Raw genomic sequence first — 25,285 nt, 5'->3', positions numbered from 1 at the left:
CTCTCAGGCACACTTGTGACCTGGTGATGTGGAGGGTTAACCAGGTGTGACTAGTGATGGAACATCACCTGGCACACAATTTAACCACCTTGTCTTTTGCTGTTGACATCTTTCTTCAGTCAACAGGGGACAGTACACCCTTGGTCACTTCTTTCTGAATGTTTTAGGACATTGGCCTTTCTCATTCTCAAAGGATGTTCTTTCTCAGCAGCTTTCTGGTGGTCTAGACTTCAGAGGATTACCCCACCTAGCAAATTGGTGGACTCTGTGTCTGTACTGTGGATGTTAAATTTAATTTTCCTAACTACAGGTGTGCCTAGAGGCTGTAACAGAGCTGGCAGAGTTTGGCCATTCCAGTTCAGTAGCAATAGCCTGATGTGCTGCTGCTGCCTGGCACAGAGGACATGGTCATGTTGGTAGCTGTTACAGTGATTTTATATGTGGTTGTCTGAGCCAGAGGTAGTTTGGATTTCCAAACGTGAGAGTTGGAAAGCTTGAAAAGACAAAGGGAATAATGAACATTGGATATTCATGTAAGCACCTCTAAAATATCACAGCCTGGACACTGTCAATTGTAGATGTGTTTGTTCATTGACTTTACATCTGACACATACATGACAAATACTGTCCTGCCTTCTGGTGTTACCCCAGCCATGCATTTGTTCTGTCTGCCTTGTGCTGCTACTGGCTTTAGGATGTCATGTTGTGAATCAGATCAGCTGAATGGTCCTGCTCATTCTCTTTTGTGGGGGTGGGAATGGGAGGGAGGGAAATTGCTTTGCAGCCAGATTAATTTCCTGGTCTATCTGCCTGTGCAGTTGCATGAATGCCACTGCCAACACAAGGAGGGGAGCAAAATTGTTGCTAAATTAAAATGTTTCTGGACTGCCATCTTTAGATATGAAAGAATAAGTATGATTACTTTGTTAATATTACTTTGCTCTAGGTTTTGACACACCGTGGGTTAGGACCATATGCCTGTAATCATTATTCATTCTTGAAATGTAGAACAGTTATCAGGCATGTTTTGTGGCTTCTCCCAGTATGTATGTATGTGGATGTGTACTGCAGTCCTCTTTGTTTACTGGATGAAATACATTTATTGATGGAAAAATATAACTTGACTTTACAGCACATCAACCTTTAGTGTGAATGATTGCTTGGTGGTGTTTGTGTCTTTTAAACACGTGCTTCTGAAGATGTTTTGTCTAATTCTTGCTGTTGCAACTCTGCAAAGGGTGAAGGTGCAGAACAACTCTGTGGTCAGTGCTGGCTCAGTGGCCACAGCTTCTCATCTGGTCATTGACTTTTCCTCTGTATTTTTTCAAAAATACATTTAAAATAAATTTACCCAGCTCTACACTGAAGAGTCTAAGAGTTCTACAAAGTGATCTACATGAATTTATCATACCAGTTCCATGTTAAAGTCACAACTATAGGAATCCTGCTATAGAATTCTGACTGGTCTTTAATCAGTGGCCTGCATATGAAAAATAAAGAATAAGTAATTCTGGTATATATATTTTAATTCGGTAAACATATTCATAGTAGCTTGCTCACTGAAGCAGACAATTGCTTCAAATACAGCTTTTGTTGAAGTAAAGTGAATATATTCTGGATAAATTTATATCCATTATAAATTAGTAGCTTCAGACAGATATTGTGAAATTCCTTCTGTTCCCATATTTTCTTAGTTTATTAAGACATTATAACTTCAGTGGATGTGGGAGGCATTAGGAGAGAAATCTGAAATGCATGTGAATAAACAGGTTTCCAGACGGGATGCATTTTTTTTCTTTCCTTGTAATGCATATTTCAAGGTATTAATTCACAAAGTACTTAATAACTTTGTGAATGCAGTTGGTGTTTTATATGCAAGATTCCACTTCCTTCCTTTTTTTAAGTCTTTTACACAAAATTCACTCAGTTTACATGTGTCTCTTCATAAATACCAATAATGCTTTAATTTATGGGTGTTTGCTGTTGGGCTTTGTTTAAATGAGTTCTGTCCAAAAGGAATCAGAGCCTTGTATTCTTGCAGAAATGAATAAACCACATGAGGTGAATTTTCATACAACCCATTTCAAACCTGGAGTTTTCAGGGTATAATTTAGATATTGCATTGGTGGTTTATGACCATATAAAGTGGAGGTGTGTAGGTAGGAGGTTAGATGGATGTACTTGTAAATGGCTAGAAGCAAGGAGGCTGAGTATGGTCTCCAGCAGTGCATTTTTCAGCTCACAGTTTCACATCTCTATCCTAAGGCATTAGATGTTACTAATTCTCCAAGAGCCAAAGATTTGTTTTACAGAAGAAGATTCTGATTTGATTAAGATATTGCTTCAAGACCTAATGTTACTTTAGCAAATCATGCCACTGGAAACATACATGATTGGAAATAAACTGCGTGTTATCTGAGAAACAGAGAAAGAGCCTCACAGTTTGGAATGATCCTGCAGAAGCAGTGTTTAGCGTAATGACAGTACACTTAGATTAATTATAGCGCTGCTTGCAGGCGCCACTATACACTTAGTGTTGTGTCAGCACTTTTGCTGTTAACCCTGTGTTGCAAAAATTTGTAATTTGGCTCTAAAAAGTGAAGAAATCATCTGGTTTGAATTCAGGCCTTGTGCTGCATGCACTGAATCAACTTCTAGTTAGGGCCTGAATTTTATTTTTGTATCCTTAGCTCTCCGAAGTGTATAGCTGTAGAAATAATCATATCTGTTTAACATTGTGTATGTTTTCCGCTCTGCCCACTTCTGATGGAGAACTTAATTTTAGTAAATGCCTAGATTGTGTTGTGATCACTTCAGATGGTCTGAAATAAAGCGCTGAGATATTTAACCTTGAAAGCTGGAAGGTGCAAGTGTTAAGCCACCATTTCACTACTGAGTAGATGAGTTAAATTTGGCTTAATGTGTGTTTATATGATTATCTGCAATGGCTCTGAAGGATTGTTAAGGTCTGAAATAAGCCTTGATCATGGCTTAAAAGGCTGTTTACACACAAAAAAAATTAGAAATTCTCTACAGAAGCTATTATAATTAGTTATGTAAACACTGCAGAGTGGTTTTTAAAATAAACACTGAAATACACTATAGGCAAAGAAGTGACAGTGAAATTAAGTAACTTTTTGACTAAGTCATCAGAATGCTCTTTATCCTTATTTTACTGTTGAGAAGACAGTAATAAATGCTGAGCAAATAAACTTGCTTGTACCTAGAACACGTTATCCTGCAAATACAGAAATCTTGACACATTTTTTCTAGCAGTTCTTAGCCTCTTATCCTCTCTTGTTTCTAATTTCCACTCCTAGATTGTATTTTACTTTTTTCTGAGTAGTGCTGGCAAGTGGCTCTTATCAAGAACAAATGATGCTGTAAATCAGGACCAAAATCAATGCTGGTGTGGCGTTGTAATAGCAAGATGCGGTTGTGTGGGCCTGAGTGTTTTACCTGCCTCTGAAGCCAAGAGTGAGGCCCTGGGTAGTGTTCCAACCCTTGGCTTCTAATTTACTGGCAAGTATATATATACAGCTGTTCTGTCTCAGTCTTAGAGTGGTGATATCAATATTAAACTCCTGTTTTAATATGCCTTTTCTCGTAATGCAAACAGTAAAAAGCAAGTGGGCATTCATATTCAAGTAGAATTGCATAGGAATACAGAAAGCACTTAATCCCTCCACCCTTAATACTACTAGAGTAGAATTTAAGATTGGCAGGGCCGGCTGAGCTGCCTGGCAGCACGTATTGGCTCCCTTCTCCTTTGGAGCACACGTTCTCTGTAGGTGCAAAGGACAGTGGGTGTTCCAGAGGCAGGATGGGTTCTGTCGGTTGGAGGAAGGTTTATTTGCCCAAAGCATCAGGGTCCTTAACATCATGGCTGGCCATTTTTGGCTGTAGTTACTGCTCTTCTCTGTGATAGGTGGTAGTATAAACAAGGAATGATTTGTGCCGCTGGAATAAGGCCATGTGTGTTATGCCAAATATAAAATGAGAGGGCTGATATGAGTGCCTCTTGGACATGTCTTTCATTACCCTTTACGCTTCTCTTTCCTAATAGAATTTGGAGGAACCAAACACATGCTGTATGCAGGGTTTTATTAGAGTGCTTTGCCTCGGGCCCTTAACTCCTTTAGCTGGTCATTACCTGACCAGTAAAGACCTCTAAACGGGTCATTAATGCTTAAGTAATAAACTGTTTCACAAGACTGTCTAGTACAAAACCTCTTTTATCATTTTTACAGTTACTGTTTTATAGATAAATCAATGACCAACAACTGGATATTCTTGTTTTGCTACATAATCTTGTAATAGCAGCCACAGCGAACAGGCAGAGGGTTCTGTCACGAGAGCTGGAGGTAGCCACGCACAGGTGCCGCCTGGAGTTGTATGTAGGGTAAACCAGGAGTAAGGTAAAGAAGGGAAGGCATGTTCTGCTGTTCCCAAAACGAAGTATATCACTGCATCTGCTTCTAAAGTTTTTGGGATTTTTATGTTGATATTTTTTTCTCCTTCTAGAAGTTGTATAATTTCAATAAGGTGGCTTTTCTTCCCCCACTGCCGTATTAAGGACACGTAGGCCTCAATATAGTCTAATGTTGGCAAAGAGAGTTTCTGTACTTTCACAGAGATTTCTGAACTAACAATTAGTTACTAACATAAGTCTTGCACTCTTCCACACCCTGTATCTGTTCACTTTGAGTTTAGCATATATTAAATTCTTTCTAGGTATGACAGTAATAGTTAGCTGTGGCATATGTTTCTTCTGGTCCTTAGCATGAAATTTTCAGCCTCCCCTCGCTTTGACCAATATATCCCTTAAAATAAGTGTCTGTGCAGGAAGCTCTACAGAGCTGTTTCTCTTGGAGAGACAGAAGGAGAAAATGCATAGTAGGTACCATACCATTTTTTGGCAGATCACCAGGCATTTGATATTTCCATTCTTATTAATATCAGTGTATCATTGATGGACTGCTGAGTGCTGGAAAAAGCAATCCAGTCATATACTTATTTTCTTATGTTAACCTTTGAGGAGTGCCAGTCTGTGCTGGGACTGTTGGGGTTTTTTGTTTGATTTTTGGCTTTGGTTTTTCTCTTCCTTTTTTTTTTTTTTGGTCATAAATATTACTAAGTGAAATGAATGCTGAAAATGGTTCTTTATAGACACAGAACATTTTTCTATGGTGAAATGGAAGAAAACCTCTGCAAATTTATGACTTCTAGTGTGATTAGTGCCTATGGAGCAAACACTTCATAATTGTTTTTCCAAGAAATTGAAAATGTTAGTTATGGGGCAAGTTCTCTCTGGCAATGTGAAACAATTAATATTGAACAGCTGTTTCTATGATAGACTGTTTTGCAAAAAATATAACATTGGCATGTTTTTTTATTCATTACTTCTGTGTTGAATTAGTTTTGCATTTGTAGCTGCTATGTTGAATCTAACAAGAAAAAATAGATTAAAAAACATGAGACAAGTTATTTACTGAAAGAAACAATAACATAAGTGCGTTTTTTTCCCTTTTTCCTTGAGAAAAAACATCTTTTTGAGCAATAGCCTTAACAGGACCCGCCAAGGGCTTTGAGGTGACTTCAGCCCTGCACATTGTTGTGCTAGACTCTCAAAGCTGATGCTGAAAGTCATAACATTATATATAGTGGTATGAGGATTGTGTGCTGACTTAGAGTTTAAGTAGGGAGGAATCTGACACAGCACTTTGTTCAGTTTACAACTCTCATAATATTCTTAGCACCTGCAGAAGGATTTTAATTCATTTAAAGCAAAAGAGGCTAACATAGGGATTGTAAAACAAATAACACTTCAGAGATTGCAGCTCCACGATTGTCCCATTCTTATCTTTGCTGATAATCTGACAGTGCTGGTGTGGTAGCAACAGTCACAAACCCAGTATTTGTACTGAATTCTTCCTTCAGACATGTAGACAGAAGCTGTCCTGGGTGTCGCTTTACTGTGTTAGTAAGACATCAGGAATCAATTTGGTCCCATCTGCAATTGCCTGATATAATCAACCTCTATTCTGTTTAGCTCAACTTGCTACCTACAGTAAGTGATTTGTATGTGCATGAATATTAAGCTTCCCAAGTAAACGTGTGAGTAAATATGAATTGACAATAAAAGAAAGTTATTTGTGTGCGCTGAAAATGAGTGCTCATTGTTGTTTTTATAAAACAGCATTAAACTGTATCATCATGGTGTGAATAATGATTATTGCTTCCTTTATTTTGTGATAGGAGAGAACAGTAGATCCCAAATAACATCTCTGTATTACTCCTTTCACTTCTGGCTACTGTTGTCTATTTGTTGTAAAGATTTTCTTCTCTAATTTTTTAAAGTCAAACCCATGTTAGAGCTCAACAGCCCTTATTTTTTTTTATATGACTGACTGCAAGTATATTTGCGTAATGATTGCAACAAGGCAGATAGAATATTTACAAGCCATAGCAATTCCTGTGCAAATGCAGTCTCCAGAGAAGGGCGCAATAACAAAGCAAGCAAACATCACAGTTCTCTAAATAAGAAGTTTCAGGCATTGGGGTGGTGATTCACAATGTGGATGGGAACCCTGGAGTTTCAGAGTAATTTATGGGGATGCTGAGGAGATGGATTTCATTTAAATACAGTAACTGCTGAAATATTTCTAAGTTAAAAAGTCAACTAGTGGTTAAGTAAATATCCTCTTGACCCCTTTTAACTCTTGTGATGTACCGTTGTTTTAAACTATTTACTTTGAAATGCTTGAGTCATAAAATGACCCAGGAGAGATGGATTGACCACAGATAGTTAATGCATAGGATTGAGTTGCTTAAAATTTAAACCTCATGCCCATTTTTTATCTAATCTCTTGTTCTTTAATTGGATGAATTAGGTTAGAAATGGAGGGCTGTAGAGTCTAAAAAATAAAAAAAAAAAACCTTAGAAAAAATTGGTTTCACACAGTCTGCAAAAAGCATTAGGGGAAAAATTTAGAAAAGAACAGAGGTTCCTTCTTGTTTCTATAGAAACCAATAGTGATCAGGAGGGGAGAGGATTTCTTTCAAGTGTACGTTTTAGTGAGGCTGGCTCAGCAGCTCAGCGCTCGGGAGGGCCAGTGTGAAAACCCCAGAGCTCCTGTGGGTTGTGATGTGGTGTCTCTGGGCCTGTGGAACCAGCTGGAACGGGGATCACACATCTCTGGGAGCCCTGGCTGGCACTGAGTGGGTGCAGGGAGCCTTTGCAGTGCCATGTCCCCAGGGAGTGCAGACTGGCAGGAGGCTCTGGAGCTGAGCGCGGCCGCTGCCACTGAACTCGCACGAATCCCATCACAACGAGGGGGAGAGGACAAAAGAGGGGGAAAGACTGAAGGAGAAATGTGCTGCCCTGTGTCAGAATTAACCATGCTAATTGCTTTGAAGTAATAATCTCCTTTGGTTTTATCGTGACAGAATCATGGCCACTGAAATAGCATGTGTTCAAAGCATTGCAGCCAGGACTCAGTGACTTGGCATTTGAATCGTGATGATCTTCTTAGTGTACTGCATAATACATAATGCCCTCCACAACAAAATTATATTCTTAATTATGTTCTGTTTTCCTGATGTTATCTAAGTGTTGCCATAGAGAACAGATCAGGGAAGCATTTGAAAACCAAATTTTAAAGCAAATCTAGGTCTTAATCAATACTGTACCTTTAAAATAATTGCAGGATTCCTCTAAATGAAGTTCAGGTCACATGCAATGTCAAAAATAATACAGTTTCAATTTGCTGCAACCTGACAGATCCAAGGAGTGACTGAGGAATATCTAGTAACTGGCAAAGACACCTCTGTTTGACATCTACTTTCGCATTTAAACAATGGAGCACTGTATATTGGCATCTGAATGTATTAGCTGGTGGCGATCCAAATCCTAGTATGAATTTCGATGGTTTTCCTTTCTGTTTATAAATACATGGTCTTGATAACAAGGGAACATTTACTGCAATCTTGCTCTGCAGTTGTCAGAGCAGAATGAATCATTTTGAAACATAAACCCCCTCAGATCTCAAAAATATCAAGAAAAACATAAAACATAAGGGAAAAGGATTATAAAATACAAATAAAAAAGGTTTTTAACATATTTAGAGGCCTATGGGCTGTAAACACAGTAGATTATCATTAATGAAACTCTCTGCCAAGTACACAAGCCACAGTTCGGTAGCAGCTGTTAAGCAAGCATTGTTCAAAGCTGGATAATCCCTTGAACATTATACTTCGTGGCTCTGTACCTCTTCCTATTAGTAATCAGATAATTGCCTTGCATTTTCTGTTACACATTTTTCTTTTAAAATTCAGTTTCATTCCTCTTTATGTCAAAAGGCTTTATCTTGCAATGATCACTTAGGCAAAAAATCCTGCAGAGGTTGACAGGCAGGGCTGTGATATTCTTTATTTTTGGGAAGTCTGGTCTAATACAATTCAGCCCTGTGGTGTTACTTTGGCTTCACAGTGGTGAAATAGAGGTGAAGCCTGCTCTACAAATAAGATGCTTGAATTCTATTGTAACTCAGTTGCTACTTTTTCCTATAAAATGGGCTCTTCTAAATAATTTGGGAATTAATTTAAAATACTTTCTACTAGTATTTTTTACTTTAAAATAAGTTTGCTTTTGCGTGTTGGGAGAAGAAGGAGAAGGGTGAGAGACCTTCTGATTCCATTTATCCAAAAGTTCAGGCCTCATAAGAAGGCCAGGACATCATATGTAAGTATCTTGCAGAAAGAAATTTGGAAATGATGGCAACTATTTTTTTCCAGTATTAAAATATTCTTAAGTCATTATAGTACAGAAATAGTGAGCTGTAGCCGTGGTAATTGTGAGTTCCCTTGAGCTCCATTGGCTATTAGGGTTGAACCGAGAGAGTAGCTTATCTTGCACTTCTGGAATTTCTCACAACCCTACAACAAAGCACTATTGATTTTTCTCAGCTGGGCAGGAGGGGAGGAGGGATTGAAGAAGGTCATATGTAAATGTGCTATGTGTGATAAACAGCTGGACCAAATATTACTGAGTCTAGAACCCAAAGAATGCTAAGTAAATCCATTTTATAACCCCTGAATTCAGCATTTGCTGAGTCCTTTCAGTTCACATATGGTGTCCCTGCACTGGAGTGTTCGGCCTCACAATATTTACTGACATGGGCCATTCAGTTTAAAGCCAGCACATCTCTTTGATGGGCACTGGCTTCACGAGCTGTTGGCACCAACTTTCTTTGTCCAAGATCGAGTTCCAATCCCCAAAATCAAAGCAGATGGAGACATAATTCAGAGAGCAAGAACTATGATTCATCCTTAAACCTGCAGGGTTGCAGGGACTGTTTCTGTCTAGTACTTAAAATTATTTTACATCACATGGCAAAAGCAGAGGTTTGAGAGATGGTGTCATACCCCCCCATGGGCAAGGCATAATGGATATTTTCCAGCTCACATATTTCTGTGGATGTATAAGAAGAAGAAATTGACTTTTTTTTCTTTCCCCTAAATTGCAACATTTTGTTTTCAAGAGAATCCAGTGCTTTCTGTTCATTGCAGAAGCAATATTATTAAACGCCAGTCGGCAGGAAAAATTAGAAAAAGGATGGCCTGAAAGACAAGAAGAAATGCATTTTCCTCCCATTTCCCAAAAATAAATTACCAATGAGGCAGGAGCTGTCTTTAGGCAAGGTTTCAGGAGGCAGATTAGATAGCAAAATTATTTCCTTGTTCTAGTGAGAGGCAGTTTTCATTGAAGACAGGAATTTAGGCGTATTTCTAAGGGAAAAGGTCTTGCAGCAAAACTGCAAATTGGGCAGCACTGAGGTAACTCATTGATCCTCCCAGCAAAGTAATGCCAATTAAAAAGGCATCTGTAACGAACAAAGTACAGATTCACTCATCTCAGTTGCTGTGAAAGGAAGACATATACGAAACAATATTATTATTCTCAAGTGCAGCTAAAAGGTTTGGAGAAAGTGTTCCTTGGTTGCTTTGTTGTAAGAAGCCCTACTCTGTGCAAAGTATCTGCTGACCAGTTTCTCATAGCATTCACTTCTAGGATATTCTAGAAAAAATGGCTCAGCAAAGATTCTAACTTTTGGATTAATTTACTGACATTAGGATGTTAACATTGTGGATTTCCAGCAAAGCACTTTGACCTCTGTAAGGAGGTTTTCTCAGTAGCAGTTTCTGTACCCTGTTTGGATACAGCCATCTGGGGCTTCCTGGAGTGATCCGTGGCATCAGCTGAAAGATTTTCTTGCCCTTAATCATCTTTAAAGTTGCATAAAACTCTTTCAGTGTATTGGCAGTTGTGTATTGGTTTGGAATTACATTTCTGAATGCATCAGAATCTGCCAAACTGTCTCAGGAGTGCTGCTACCCAGGAAGGCCAGTCAGTCTGTGATGAACTGCACACTGCTAGAGGGTATAGTGTGCCGGTGGGATGTAGGGGTTGAGGGAGCCTGCAGGTAACTCTTGGCTGCAGAAGATCAGGTCCAGTCCTAATAACACTGAACAGTATCTTCTGTTGCTCGAGGTAATGGCCAACTGCAAAGATTACCCTGTGATCTGATGCTTTCATTTTAACTTACAAGAGCGTATTAGTCATAGATGGTCTCTAAAGTTCGGATAGAAAGGAATTCTAATATTTGGGTGTTGAGAGCGGATTTGAGAATGAGCCACTTTGCATCCATAGTTCTGAATTATTGGAATTTTGCCTTCCGTACAAGTGCAAAGGGAGGAAGAGGGGTGGTAAATGGGGAAGCAAGAAACTGGGACAAGGGTCAGATCCCTTAACTATTTCCATTGTAGAAAAGAGTAGACTAAAGGATTGAACAGTGGCTTCCATCCCCGCCTCCTCCTTCTGTTTACCTGACTATATATTGGAATAAAAACTTGTTTGTGAGAAGTCTAAAACACAGCTGACCTGGCTGCGAGGCAAACAGAGTCTGAGACTTTTCTTATATTTTAAAAGAAAACAAACCCCAACTGCTCACAGTTCCCCTCGAGTGGAGTCCAGGAATGCCTTCAGCATTTGACTCCAGATGATGGAAGGCTCGCAGCTTTGACTGGAACCCAGTCATTGTGATTTGGGCTGTAGGTTTTGGGTGAAATGAAAGGATTGAAATATCGTTGTCTTATTTGAGGGGGAAAACCCATCATTCTTGTCATTGTCCAAATGCAGGGACTTTGAGCATAGGGTTTTTATGAAAGGATTATTCAAATAGGATAAATTGACTTCCATACTGGAGAGAATTGGCAAAAGTGAGTAGCTGTTATTGAATAGAGTAGAACATAAACTTTGGAAGTAGAAATGAAGAAAGTCCACAGTAAAAGTAACATGCCGTTAATAGGAAGCTGAATTTATTAAAAAACAGAACAACAAAGCTATGGAAAAAATAAATCTGAAAGGAAATGGGGAGAAGCAGTGCTTTCCTACTACTTTGCCCCCTTCGTTCTGTGTTTTAATTTAGTAAAGCAGTCATAAACATTGCTAAACAGTCAAAAAATTAAATGTTGCTGTATAATTTATGGTGGTTACAGGATACATGAGAGTGCACTTTAATTAGCAAATTGCATGTTTATTTTATTTGCTTAGCATATAATTTAGATTGGATAAATGCGCTTTGACTGGCTATGGCACCTAGGTATCCTCATTTGGTATAATTTTTAATCACATTGTTTTGGAATTTTATTGCAACATTATACAGTTGATATAACAGTGCACAATTAAGTATGCTCAGTTCACACCTTGCTCTTGAGGAAATTACTTTTTATCTGTATTTGGATGGAGCACTTTATATGGCAAGTGAGAACTTGGGAGTAATAAAGAAAGCTCACTGTGGGCGCTAGAGCTGCAATCTGAATAGTAAATAATAGTAGTAATGATGGTGCCCTGTTAGTGAAATGTGTTTGGGAGGAAGATTTAAAACAAACTCCTGAAAATAGGCAACTGGAAATGATCATTGTATGTAGTAGTGTATTGGCTGTATCATAACAATGTCTTGATGCCAGAGCTGAACTGAGGGAGGGGTGAGGATTGTGCTCGGTGCTGTACACAGCCTGAGGGGGAGAGATCTTCATCCAGCAAACGTGAGCAGACGTGGAGAGAGGGTGAGTAGGTAGATAGAGTATGTGAGAGATCTCAGACAAAACTGCCGTCTCAGTCTTGGGTCCTGCTCCTGCACCTCCACTGTGCTGTGGCTCACGTCAGGATGCTGACCAGCCTGGACAATGGGATGGGCTGTAAAGATGAACTGTAAAGAGACAGGACATGGGGGAGAGGTAGGCTCAGGCATGGTGGGTGTTCCTGTGATTCTGAGACTTGAAAATATTTCTGCACTTCTTGGTTTGTTTACTATTGTGTATTTGATCATGCTCAGGGAGTGTCAGTCAGGGATGTGTTCATGGTGTTGTGACCTCGATAGGCTTTGAATCTGGAGCTTTGTTTTCCCTGTTGTTCACTTCACTTTTTTATGTGGTGACAGGGCTAAAAGAAGGCTGTATCCATGCTTTGGGGAAATTCAAATTTACCTTACCAGTTAAATCCCCACTTTAGGTAAAGGAGCGGCAGCATGTGCAGCAGAGATGCTGTAGATGTTACTGGAGAATGTAATAGAGCCGAACTTGAAGGTTCTGGAAAGAAAAAATAAATGCATTTTCTTTAGCAGAAAAATATTCCTTGAGCATATAATCATTAAAAAAAGAATATTATTTTTGCAGCTAAAATATGGAAGGAACAGGGAGTGTTTAATTGAGATCTAGAATGTATCTTGGCAGTCTCATTTTCTATAGTAGTTTGACTTACAAAACTCTGCAGAAAAGCCCTCATTTTCTCTTACATCCTATGGACTTTTTCCATAAGGGCTGCCTGGGTCTTACATATATGCCAATTGGAGATCCCAGGCGACTCTGTGTCGGCAAAATTGACGCTGGGCCAGATTATGCTTTCAGTCACATAGGTATAAGTCTGGGGTAACTCCATTGTTCTGCTCCCACTAGAAGAGGATCTGGCCCACTTTCCTCTCTTCTCTGCCTGTGGGTAATTGGCCCCGTAATGCGCCAGTGCTGCTGTGGTGTGATTGGCACTGATCGCTCCGCTGTGACAGGACGTCGGCGGTGGTATGTACTGCTCCAGCACTGACATTCCTTACTTTGTTACAGCGTGTTTTGATAATGTTATCTGTAAAGAATGTTCCTTGCACTGATTATGGTTATTAAAATATACAGAGATCAACAGATATGGCAAACAGCTGCTTAGTCACAGCTGATGTGAGAAATTTGATTTAATGTAAGTCTCACCATTTGAAACTATATCCTCTAGAAAAACACAGGCGATTAATCCCTCCTGCATGCAAGCTAGTTGACTTTGTTTAAAATAGGATTATATCAGGATGATAAACAGGGACTAGAATTAAAGCACCTTTTTGAAGATTGCGGAAACAGAGAAGAAAAAACACAGAGGAGAGTTTTTCTGGTTTGGGGGTTTTGTTTTGTTTTGTTTTTTTCTTTTTGTACTGATGCACTGGAGTGTTTGGATAATATTTATGGGACCTATCATGCAGATGTCGTAGTGCTGTAAGAAAATATCTGTGGTATTTAGAGCCAGCGATGCAGTCCTTTTAAATATCCGTATTGCTCTATAAAGGCAGACAGTGCTTCCCAGCATTCCTTATGGAACACAGGGAGAATGGCATGGACCTCTTGAATAATTAATATGGTTTTCAGATCAGTAGTCATGGAAACCCAGGCAGTGTCACATATATGGATTTTAGGAATTAGGCACGTTTTGAATTGCACATTTAGCCAAAAAAGAGCATGCTGTAAATCTGAAGATCCAGAAGCATTTTCTCAGTGAGTCTCTTGTTTACACTGACAAATACATGTATCTTATGTATTTTTTGATTTAAATAATATTTGGATTCCTAAAAATTATATGATAGCTATGTAAAGGGCTGTTAAAAGCACTAACTGCCATAAGTCATCTTTTAGATGGCTTATTCTTTTCTTCTTTTTTTTTCTTTTCTTTTCATCCTAGACCCCTGAAGTTATTAGGATGTAGGTTTTAAACTGTATGGCCAATTGCTGTTCACTTAAAGGACCACAGCTTTACCACTAAAGTTGCTAGGCCCTTTCTATTAGTTCAGTTGTGTGGCTTTTTTATCTGTTTCAAAAAATGTCTCTTCAGGATCAATATCGTCATTACCTTGGGTGTGTATGTGGAAGAAGTCAACCAGGCAGCAGTGAAAAGCTATCATCCAGTCCTCAGTAATATTGTACGTGTAAAGAATAAAAATACATGGAAGTTATTTATAGACCATAAACCCTCTGGTTTCATAAACCATTTTATACTATTATTTGCCCAAGTCTACAGAGTCTCTCCTGAGTTCACAGCACACTCAAAAGCCTGTTTTTTATTTCTGGCTGTTTGAATTGGGAAATTAATTAGAAATACACTTAGCAATTTATGGACATGAAAAAGCCATTTGGCCCAGTAAGCCTGCTTTCTTTTACCTTTTTTCATCCTCATTTTGTTTTGTCGCTCTCTTTCAATCTACTCTCTACTAATAAAGATATCAATCTGTTTCATAAACTCATTGAGACTTTGTGGCAATAATATTACTTGGCAGCATAATATGGCATGTTCATTACTCTCTAAGCAAAATGATTTTTCTTTACATTTTGTGATCCAGATTCCTCAATTAGATGCACACTTGCAGCTTTCATTGAAATCAATGGGACTTTTATAGCTGTCACTGATAGCAGATACTGGCTCTTTATTTCCAAATGTGAAATGATGGCCACAGTTTTGGCCTTATTTTATTTCAACTGGTAATGAACAGGTTCTCCCCCTCTCCCACATCTCTGTGCTATATGAAAATTTTTCCTAATCTGAAATGAAATATTTCCGTTCAGTGGTTTCAAAGTTATCTCTTTCCTAGCAAGAATAAATTCAATCACTTTGGCCTGTCTTGACGTGAGGTCTTTAAGTACCCAAGGTTAGTCAAGGTTTCTGAAGTTGCACCCCTCTACAGTAAAATTAACTTATCTGTGTGATGCTTAAAATTGTGGACAGTAATCCAGTTGTGAAGTAGTTATTAGAGAAATCACCTTGCTTTCTATGATTTGTATTGCAGCCCTTGGTTGGTGCATTTCTGTGTCCTTGTTGCTGTTTCTTTTACTGCAGCCATACACAGAACAAATGGCTTCAGAGATTTTTCTACACTAAGCTCTAAATACCTTCCCAGTTGCTCTGAGCACTCTTTGCCTGTTTCTTTTCATGTGTATTCCCTCTTTCCTGGCTTATTATGCTACAACACTCCCAGCTAAGTTGTCCACCTGTAGACCTTTAAAAAGATGTATGTTAGTAATAGCAATTGTAATAAAATCAAGAGGACCAACTCAGAAGGGTTGGATATCAGCTACCTGTTGGAATCCTCTTGTAATTCCCCCAGGACTGTCAGGACTCAACCCCAGAAATCCCCTGCAGTTGATAATCTTCTCAGCTGTAGTCTTTGTTGGGAAGAGTCACAGGGAGTTAATTAAAATGCTGAGACTTTTAGAGAGATCAGAGAAGTTAAAGGAGAACAAGAATGTGGTCCAGGACTGTAGCTGCATGCAGGACAATTTACTGGTGACTAAAATTGACATTCCCATAAAACTCCCAGCTCAAGTTACATGGGAATTATAACCACCTGAAGAGCTTGTCTTCACAGCATGTTTGGCTCTCCTTATTTTTTTGCTGCCTTTCAGGTAGGAGTCCAGTATTTTGGTGCTACATACCTTCCTTTTTCCATTGTGAACGGAGACGTTCATGGAACCAGTACTGTCCTAAACTCTTTCCGTCGTGGAGTTGTTTTGCTTCCCCAGTCATAGAAGAGGTCTAAGTTCATGACAACTTCCACAAAAATCCAACTGTCTCCTGGTTTTAATGCAGAAAGTTATTTAGCAGTTTAGTTTCTCCTCGCAGAACTATACATATATTTTTATGTACAGAGACACACACAAACACTTAATATTATAGTCTCAAGAAATTGATGCTGCTGTCATATCTGCAAGTAATCTGCAGCACCATCATTGCCGTGACCTTTCAGACCACTGAATGTAAATCAGATCCTTTCCCTCTGGTGGGCTCTGTGGCACACTGAAATTGCTCACAGATTGTGTTCGAACGGTGCCTATCAAGTGAGATGACAATGCAGGAAGCAGTTCTGGTTGCACTGGCACATTTCCAGTGCTACACCAACTGCAGTGTTTTACAGTGCAGTCCGTGGTTTGTCGAGGAAAGTGTCTGTGCACCTCTGTTTGCTGTCACATGCCTGCTCAGAGCCATTGTGTTCTCCCTGACTTCTACCCCCTGCTGATGGAAATCCCTATTCTTGGTCTTAAGCCATCAGATCTTTGAAAATATTATTAGCTTTGTGGATTTGGGGTTTTTAGATCGATGTTTACAATGACATCGTACCAGGTAATGGAAGATACTTCACATACAGTATTAAGCAAAATTTTCATCCTGTACTTACATAGATATTTTGAAGTCCAGGCAAATGTTTTAACACATGAAAATTCTAAGTGGGATGCAATGCCAGGCTCATGGGAAGAAGGCAGTATGAAACAAGGCAAGTGCAGAGTAGCAGGGTAGTACTGGAAATTCTCCTTGTGGCTTTTAAATCACTGTCTCCTAGCATGATTATGTGGAAAAATGTGAGTGCCTTAGGTTCTCCTCTGCAGAAAGCAAAGTGACCGTGACCACAGCTTTCATTCATTGCTAAAGAAAGGCTATGATTATAGAGAGGGAATAAGAGGATCAATAAATATGATTTCCACAGAAATTGGTAGGTAGATGAATGAAGAGCACTGTTTTTTAGTTTATCCACTGTTACTTCGCATGTGACTGTAACAGCAGCAGTCTTATCATATCTTGCCTTTGGTAGACCTTTCAACTTCATAATTTGTCAGTTTTCAGCAAAAGATCAAACAACGGGATAAATAATTGTGTAAGCCAATCTAGTTTTGACCTCTAGGGCTTTGATGATCCGAGCACTCAAACGGGACAGGGGGCTTGAACTGTAACTCTTATAATGATGTTCACCATCTTGGGCTTTCTCCAGGATCCCTCTCTCCTCTCAGACGTGCAGTGGAGAAAATCAGGTAGGACACTTACAGTCCATCCCTTTTCTCGTTCTCTGAAATTCTACATTTAAGTGGATGTGGCTGTAGGAATATCAAGACTTAACACATTTGTTTCTGGCTTAACAGAAGAAAAAATGTGTTTGTTTGGGTATCTTCGTGTTCCTAGTATGTTTTCATCTTCTGCCCAGAATTGTGTAAAAGGGGCTGGTATGAAGCTAGATTAAAGAGACTCAAAGCACAGCTGATCTGGCTTTCAATACATTGTCAGTAGAAGAAGCTGTCTGAATGCTGCAGAGGGCTTTAGATCTTGGTTCCATCAGCTCACAGAGGAGATCAGGTGAGCCACTGTACTTCATAGAGTGAAAGAAGCTGAAACCATGGTTCTTTGCCACATATCTACATGGCACGAGGCCAGTTAAGAGCTGAAATAGGTTGGTATTAACGGCAGGGAAGTCTGGAAATGCTCTAATCATACCTCTCCCAGCAGGGCTCTTAGTGCAATGACAGGATGATCGCCTTGTCAGACTTTGAGAACTTTCTTCTTTAAACACACAGAAAATGGGGGGGCTGAAAAGGGGAGGAGGGAGAGGGGAAGGCAGAAAAAGCTTTAACTCTGCTGATGTGGCTTCTTTAATTTGCTGTCAGTGATGCCACTGATGTTAATTCTGGCAGGGTTAATTATGAGAAATTAAAAAGCCGCTCAGAACAGACTGTACCCTTCGTACTCCAATAAAGAGGCAGCTCTGGCATGAGAAAATTTCTTCATTAATATATATCCCCAAAAGGCTACTGTGTTCAGCTTTTGGAATATGAATCATAAACTCCCAGGGACCCTGCAGGAAGCAGGGGAGATAGGATTCAGAGGAGATTGACTGTGTTACTTTTACTGCTTCAGGAGAACGACACTCAGGCTGGCAGGAAATCACCATGCCGGTGACATTTGGAAAGAAAAATTTATTAATTTGCATGTTGGCATGTTACAAGTTTTGAAATATGGTTTTAAATGTGTTCTGTGCAGCCCCTGCTGTATCAATGTTCGGTGTGTCAGTCTGTAATACATGCAGCTGTTAACACGGAGCTTAGCATAAGCATTGTAATTGTTTACCATTTAGTATTTTGCAGAAATGGCTTTAGGGCATGCATTTATTTCTCAGGAAAATTTCTCTGGCGTCTCACAAACTAGGCAGTATATACCCTTAACCTAATACGTTATACTAAATGGCAGTGTGGTTATACCACATGCATTGTAGAAAGTAAACTGCAAAGAATACCACATACAAATTGTGCAGCTCTAAAATACAACTGAAAAAAGAGTATATCCCAAAACAATAATCTATAATTTATATTAGTATAACTTGGCAAAGCTACATTGCCAAGAAAATGTAAGTGCAAATGGAGTTAGATAATAGTGAAATACCTCAGTGATGTTAACTTTCAGCAGAAATAAAGCCCTATTGTTAGAAAACTATGTGCTTAAACCATTTGCAGTGTAACTCTGATGCTGACAGGGTGCTCCAAAGTGCTGGTGCAATTTTGAAGTCTCTTCCCAGGAAACATATTACGGTCTGTAAGTCATTACTACATAGAAAGGAGCTAGACAAAGTTAGTTTACAGTACAGAGGTCTAAAAAGAGGCCAGAGAATTAATTTTCATAAGAAAAACATGTATTTTTTGCCTCCTCTAACAGCAGTGAAGCACTGATATACAGTGTGTAACCTTTCACTCAAGAACCTCAACAGTGTTCAGAAACATTAATTAATTAGCCTTAATAGCAGCTGCAGTCCATGGGTGTTATTTTGAAATGTGTTGTAAATGGTCATTCAGAGGACTGAAGAAATGCAGTTGAGATGGACCACTAAGAAAAATGAAACATTACTTAGAGCAATTGAGAGTGCTTGGGAACAACCTCATAGGAGTTGTTATTTCAGCAGATTGCCTTTTCAGGCAGGCTGCATTGAATATTCCTGTTGCAATTAACAACTTTGGGCAGGAACGGTCTGGAATAGAATGTTAGAACCTGTGGGTAACTTCTGCACATCTGCAGTTCCAGAGTGCTGGGATCTCTTTTTTGACAACTTAACCCTGCCTATGGATACTATATTTTTCTAGATGCTTTGTTAATGTGGAGCTAGAGGTACAGGTAGACAACATGACACATACAAGGCACAATGTGATGTGGTACTGTTGTGGCTGAGGAACAAAGTCACAAAACCTGATGGCCATTTTTTTTGTTCTAGCTCTGGAATACTACTTTGTACCGATGTAACCAAACATCTGCTATCAAAACTAGGGGAAAGATTAGGTATGTGCTATAAAAATGGCATTTCCTTTGCCACTGAAAAATGACTTTAACATTTCCAGGAATAAAGACCTCCTTTGTTTTCTCTGATTCTAATCCCTGTCTCCAATTTCACCTTAGAAGTGTATGTCCCTCCCAAACTCTGAATCCCTGCTGTCACCAGCTGTGCATTTCTTGGCAGAAACCTACTTATCAATGTTAAGGATGAACTTTGAGGCTCATTGAATCATTCATTGTAATCGCCATGTAACAAACATAACATTTCAGCAAGATTTCTAATTACCTTTTGACTGCTTTTTTCATAATGCCCAGTTGCTGTTGGAATGGCTCTCATGACATACACAGAAATAACATTAGACTGTAAATCTATTGACTGGAGCAGTGGAAGGAAGAAAAAAATGTAGAAGGGGAGAAGGTCGTTCTTATAATTAGTGTAATACATCAACATGCTGGGAAACTGAAATGGGAGAAGTTGTTAGAAATGGAAATTTGACTGAAAGCGAAAGTTCATCTGTGAGTCTCTTCTTCCCCTTTCCCTACTGTTACCTTACCTCCAAAGCAACCTTTCTGACAGCTCCAGCGTATGCTGTTCTCACAGGCTCGATCTGCAACCCAATCCATGGGCAGGATGAGCTGCTTGTACCCTCCTGAAGGAGGACTGCTTTAAAATATTCACACAGGAGACATGGGCTGTGTTCTCAAATGACTCCAAACCGCTGCTTCCCAAGCCCTGAGAGGCACAAAGCAGCCGGCCAGTGCAGGGCTGGGTTGTGCAGCTATGTCTTCACTGCTTCCCATTCAGGTCTGCATTGATCAATTAGAGAGCCCTGTTTGTGCCCAGTCCTTGCTAATTGGTGACCAATGGACACCTAGAGGTTCCCAGCATTAAAGGGAGGACGAGCAGCCTGTATGAGTCTGAGATCCATGGTGAGGGTGGTCAAAATCTAGTCAGAAGTGCTAATCCTTATGTACACACAGTATCAATTGGGAATCAATATACAGGCTACTGGAATTGGCAATGGCTGTCCTAAAACCCTTTCAAAATCTTTTCATTTCTAATAGTCTGTCCCAGACATCAGGATATTATCTAGGCAAAGATCAGGAAAACTGCCCTGTTTTCAACTGAGTTTTTCATCTAAAATGCAGCTCACTCACAACTTGTTACTGTCTAAAGAGAATGCTAACGCTGCCACATTTCCTCATTAGCTTTGCATAAGACAGACTCCTGTGTCACAGCTGATGGAGCCTTTATGAGCCTTTTAGCCAAATGACTGATGTTTCCCTCGTTATGTCAGATCTGAGGGCACTGCTGGCATCTTTCTTTATTCGCTGTCTAACACCATCAATCGAGCAGCTGCCATGCACCCATGATCAGGCTGATTATTAAAATGTGCTCAGGAGGCTGCTGACACCAATTTTCTTTCATCTGAAGAGGCCAATATACACTGGCTCAAGCCGACAGTTATGTACATGTAATATTTAGTGTAGGAACCAGCAGGTGAGACTGAGGCTAATTCCATAGAATCTGGATCCAGTCCATTGAGATTACCATGAAGACCTTATAGAAACAATGATGATGTTTGCTCTGTATTTTTTTTTTACTCTTCTTTTATAAATAGGGAATTGTTCTTTTTGTTGGGGAGAACTTTCTCTAAAACACAGCCCTTCCTTTTACACCCAGTGTCCCTGCTGATGAGGGGTCATAGTCATTGAAGAGCTTGTTAAACCTGAGTCTTGCTAGAACCAGGCTCTTGTAGGATTGCTCACCCCTAAGGTTTATCACAGCAGTTTTGCTCTGCTGTCTCTTCCTTCACTGATATGTCAGCCTCTTTCAAAGGGAGACAGCTCTTGCCTTCTTTCTGATGATGATAGTGAAAAAAGCCTTCTGCAAACAGTGTAGTTCAGAGCCATGGACTGACCTGGCATGTCAGGGATTCGTCAGGAGCTCAGGCTCACCTGGAGTTTCCCTGCCAACAGCAAACACAGCTTGGCTGCATGTTTAGTTGTGTGGCTGTTAATCACTTCTGCCTTTGGAGTCTCTAATCTTGGATATTCTTAATATGCAAAGAGTAAGTTCAAATCGTTATTTCTAGTGCACTTGTCATTTTGATATTTAAGGATGACTTGTGATGGCTTGATTGACTGTGGGTTTTTTTTTAATCTTAAGGCCATATGTTTTTTAAAGAAGTATTTGAAGTTTAATAGTTATCAGATGTAGTTACATCTTAGTACAGCAATGTGGTTCCGTGTGACTACAAGGTATAGCCAAATGTGTGTCATACTGAGATTCTGTATATAGGTTCATGTAGATACTAGCACAGGAGAGAAGAAGGGGAAAAACCTTTGCAGATGTTACACAAACCAGGCTGCAGAGCAAGGAGGGCTATCATTGACTCTCACCAAGTTCTTCTTGGAAAAAGTGGGGCAGAAGTTTTGTGCTCAGCTGTGGTGGATCCCCTCCTCTTGCCTTTGTCCTGCCCCAGTCTGTTAATGTGCCCAGACCTCCCTAGCTCTTACCTGCCTTTCTAATAGACCAGTGTGCTTCAGAAATGGCTTCTGCCTTTGTGAGACTGTGTGTTCTCTCCAGATGCTGCAGAGTTTAGACCCAGTCCATAAGTTGGCTGGAGAGGAATTCTAGGAGCTGTTCCTCCCTCAGTTTGAGTAATTTTATACTGCCTGAACTGTATCCCACCCTATAAATACACGCATTTTTCCACAATTCCGTTTGTTGCTTTTTTTTTTCCTCAAAGAAAGAAAAAGTATTACTCTGCCTGTGTTCCTAGGGGATGGGGAACCCTCACAGGCCCCATGATTATCAAAACCACCCTTAAACTCATAATACTGCTAATTAGCTACACAGTACTGCTAAGCAGTTAACACTTTTATTGTCTGTTTCAAGCTCACACCCAAGAGGTTATTTCTCTTGAAAAAAGCCCTCTCCTAAGGGGGAGACCAGAAAGGACCAGATGAGTGACTGAATTAACAAGGTGCTGAGAGTGAAGCCCCAAGTTAATCTGAAACCTGGTTTGTTCCTGTGAACCAGGAGGAGGGTTTGCTGTGAGAGAGTATAGGGACTTGTCATAAAGATGACAATTGCAAAAAGAAGAATGTTTGATTATGGTCCTAAATCTCCAAATAACTGTGTGTCTGTGGTGCCTTTATGACAGTCATTTTGCGTGGCTGAGTGTGCGTGTGTGTCTGTGTGATGTGTGTGCAGAAAATTCAGGCCATGATCCTGTGCGGTTTTTTAAACTTTTATTCTGTGAATGCTACAGAATCAATCCAAATTCTAATTGCATGATATTCTATGGCATTAAGAGAATATGCTTTACGTGGCCCACCTGCTAGTGTAACTAATTAACAGCCATTCTCATTAATTACATTGATCAGGATCATAAAATAATTTCAAATTGCTGAACATGATCAACAGGAGTGAAATGGTTTCGCTTTAATCCCTTAATGATTTTTTCATTATTAATCAAACAAAATATGTAGTTATTTGATCAATTTTTTCTTCTTGGAACTGCAACTCAGGGCAATTACAGCAGACATAAAGTTGGTGCAAACAGAACTACATCTCATCCGGTAGCTAATTAAGCAGTAAGACACAATAGGGTAGGGGGATGTGTGTGTTAGGAGAAAATCACTCCCCTGAGGATTTAAAAAAAAATAAATGAGGACCTTTGCTCCCTCAGGAGTCTGATTATCTTCATACAACCACATCCCTGCGATTGCCTTCTTGCTAGCAGGAAGTTCCGTAAGATTTTATACAAAACTGAATTGAAGGGGTGGGAAATCTTGCCAGAGTCTGAGGAGAGAAATTGTGAGCTACACTCTCAGCATCTAGCTGGAAGACTCACCAAATCAGAAGTCATTTACATCTTGGAAATATCAAGTCACCAGCTTTTCTCAGTAAAACCAGCGTTCGCTGCCTGTTCTTTGGATGTTGTATAGATCTCTCTTTTGACGGTACGTAGCTCTTTTTTGATGTGCAAACAAATCTGGCCTTTGGTCACATTGGCTTCAGATAAAACCTGAACTCTGGCAATTGAACTGTGATGTTAAATATTGGTAGATAAGCTATAAAGAAGCTTTGTTATATGTATGTGCACAAAAGAACATACGAATCAAAAAAATGTTTACAGTTATGTTTGCCGTAATTTACTATGATGTTATTGGTCCTCATTATCCCCAATTACTGACATGTTAAGAGTGTTTTGCATGGTCACAGAGTTAGAATGGTTTATAGCAATTATTAGGTATATTTATTTTTTATATATATATATTATATAAATAGATATAAAAAATATATTTATATTTATTACCATTATATGGTAATTCACAGATAGTAAATAAATAAATATATATATGAAGATGGCATTATTTCTGATAGTTCTGTGCACATGAGCAGAGTTGCCCAGACTTGGAGACTTCAGGTATCTCCTAAAGATTAGCCTCTCCCCTCATGGAGAAACATGCCTACTGATCCTGGCCGTACCTGGAGCAGGTGAGGTGGGCTGCTATTGCTCTCCATGTACGCCAAGGAGAGAAGGGGACGTGATGGATGACATTGTTACTGGACCTGGATGCCCAGGCAAGTCAGTAATTTGTTTCTGTAGAAAAGTTACCGGGCAAACATTTTGTTCTGAAGGCTTGGAGATTTTTCCCTGTTTCGATCGCTTGCGGTTGGACTTACTGCGGCTTACCCAGCTACAGAAATACAATAGCATAGTCTGTCATGGTAATGCTTTCTGTGTGGTCATAAAGATCTACAGTATTTAACCTAGTTTTGCATGAAATAACTAGATTTAGATCAATCACCGTCATTTTGTAGAAGGGAGAGAGAATATTAACTTGGTCTGGAAATGTGATTAATTCCAATTTGCTATTTTCAAAGATAAGCGATGCTCACAATCCTGTTAATTAAAAAATTTGGATTTTTTCATTTTACTTCATGCACGATTTTTTAATGAAATAAGTTTGTCTTTCTTATTATGACTGATGCCTGGCTCACCATGCCACAGGCTTCCTGAAGGAAAAGTAGTGTGTACTTGTTATGACCCTATGAAATGAAGATAAATGGTTTCATGCAAGATACATTATGGGCTTTATGACATGCATAAATATACAGTAGATTTTATCCTTTCCATAAAAATGTTCTTAGATTTCTAATATTGTGTTTTAATGCAGTTTTGTTAACAGGATGACAAATAGTGAAAATATGTAGGTATTAAAATAGGATCCCAGATTTGTGTGCTGTTCATTCAACTGTCAGCAATTGCTGCTTCTCAAAGAGCAGTCTGACTTTGACCTTGCTAAATATTCATTTCATGTCTCCAGCATTGCTTGATTAAGTCAGGCAACTTTCTGTGTGTAGCTATACTTGGCATGAGTCTGACTGCCATGTGGAAACACTTTTTTGATCAAGGTTAGGAATGAGCAAGACCTTGTTAAAAACTAAACAAGCACTGGAGTTAGGAGATTTGCATGATCCAGAAACACTGGTTTCTTATGAGAACTATTGGTTTCACATCTTATCTTTAGTGCACAGCAGTTGTCAGGCCTGCATTATATGTTAGAAGAGGAAATGTCAGTTATTAACATTTTTATTAAGTGGCCTCACTAGGAATACAAAATGACCTTTAAACTAAAAACCACAAAAAAGAGGAGGGAAAATAAAACAGATTTACTTTCTAATTGGCTTTAGTAATTTTTATTGAGAGTGTTTGGCGTTTGGATATTACGTCTTGCTTACGCTACTAAAGTTGGCTAATATTAAAAGCAATGATGACAAAACCAATAATAATTCTTTAAAAAAGTTGTACTGTGCTGTGAGTG

The 25,285-nt window shown here is 39.3% G+C and overlaps 1 protein-coding gene across 7 annotated transcripts in view; it reads left to right on the top strand.

Annotated features, from left to right (window-relative positions):
• The window catches only part of AFF2 (AF4/FMR2 family member 2), a 336,350-nt gene that overhangs the window by 33,428 nt on the left and 277,637 nt on the right, over positions 1 to 25,285 (top strand). The gene's annotated exons all lie outside the window — the stretch shown is intronic.

This window comes from Corvus hawaiiensis, chromosome 14 (assembly GCF_020740725.1).
Source record: "Corvus hawaiiensis isolate bCorHaw1 chromosome 14, bCorHaw1.pri.cur, whole genome shotgun sequence".
NCBI lineage: Eukaryota > Metazoa > Chordata > Aves > Passeriformes > Corvidae > Corvus > Corvus hawaiiensis.
The sequence above is the reverse complement of the archived record's forward strand: the minus strand, read 5'-3'. Positions and strand labels throughout refer to the sequence as shown.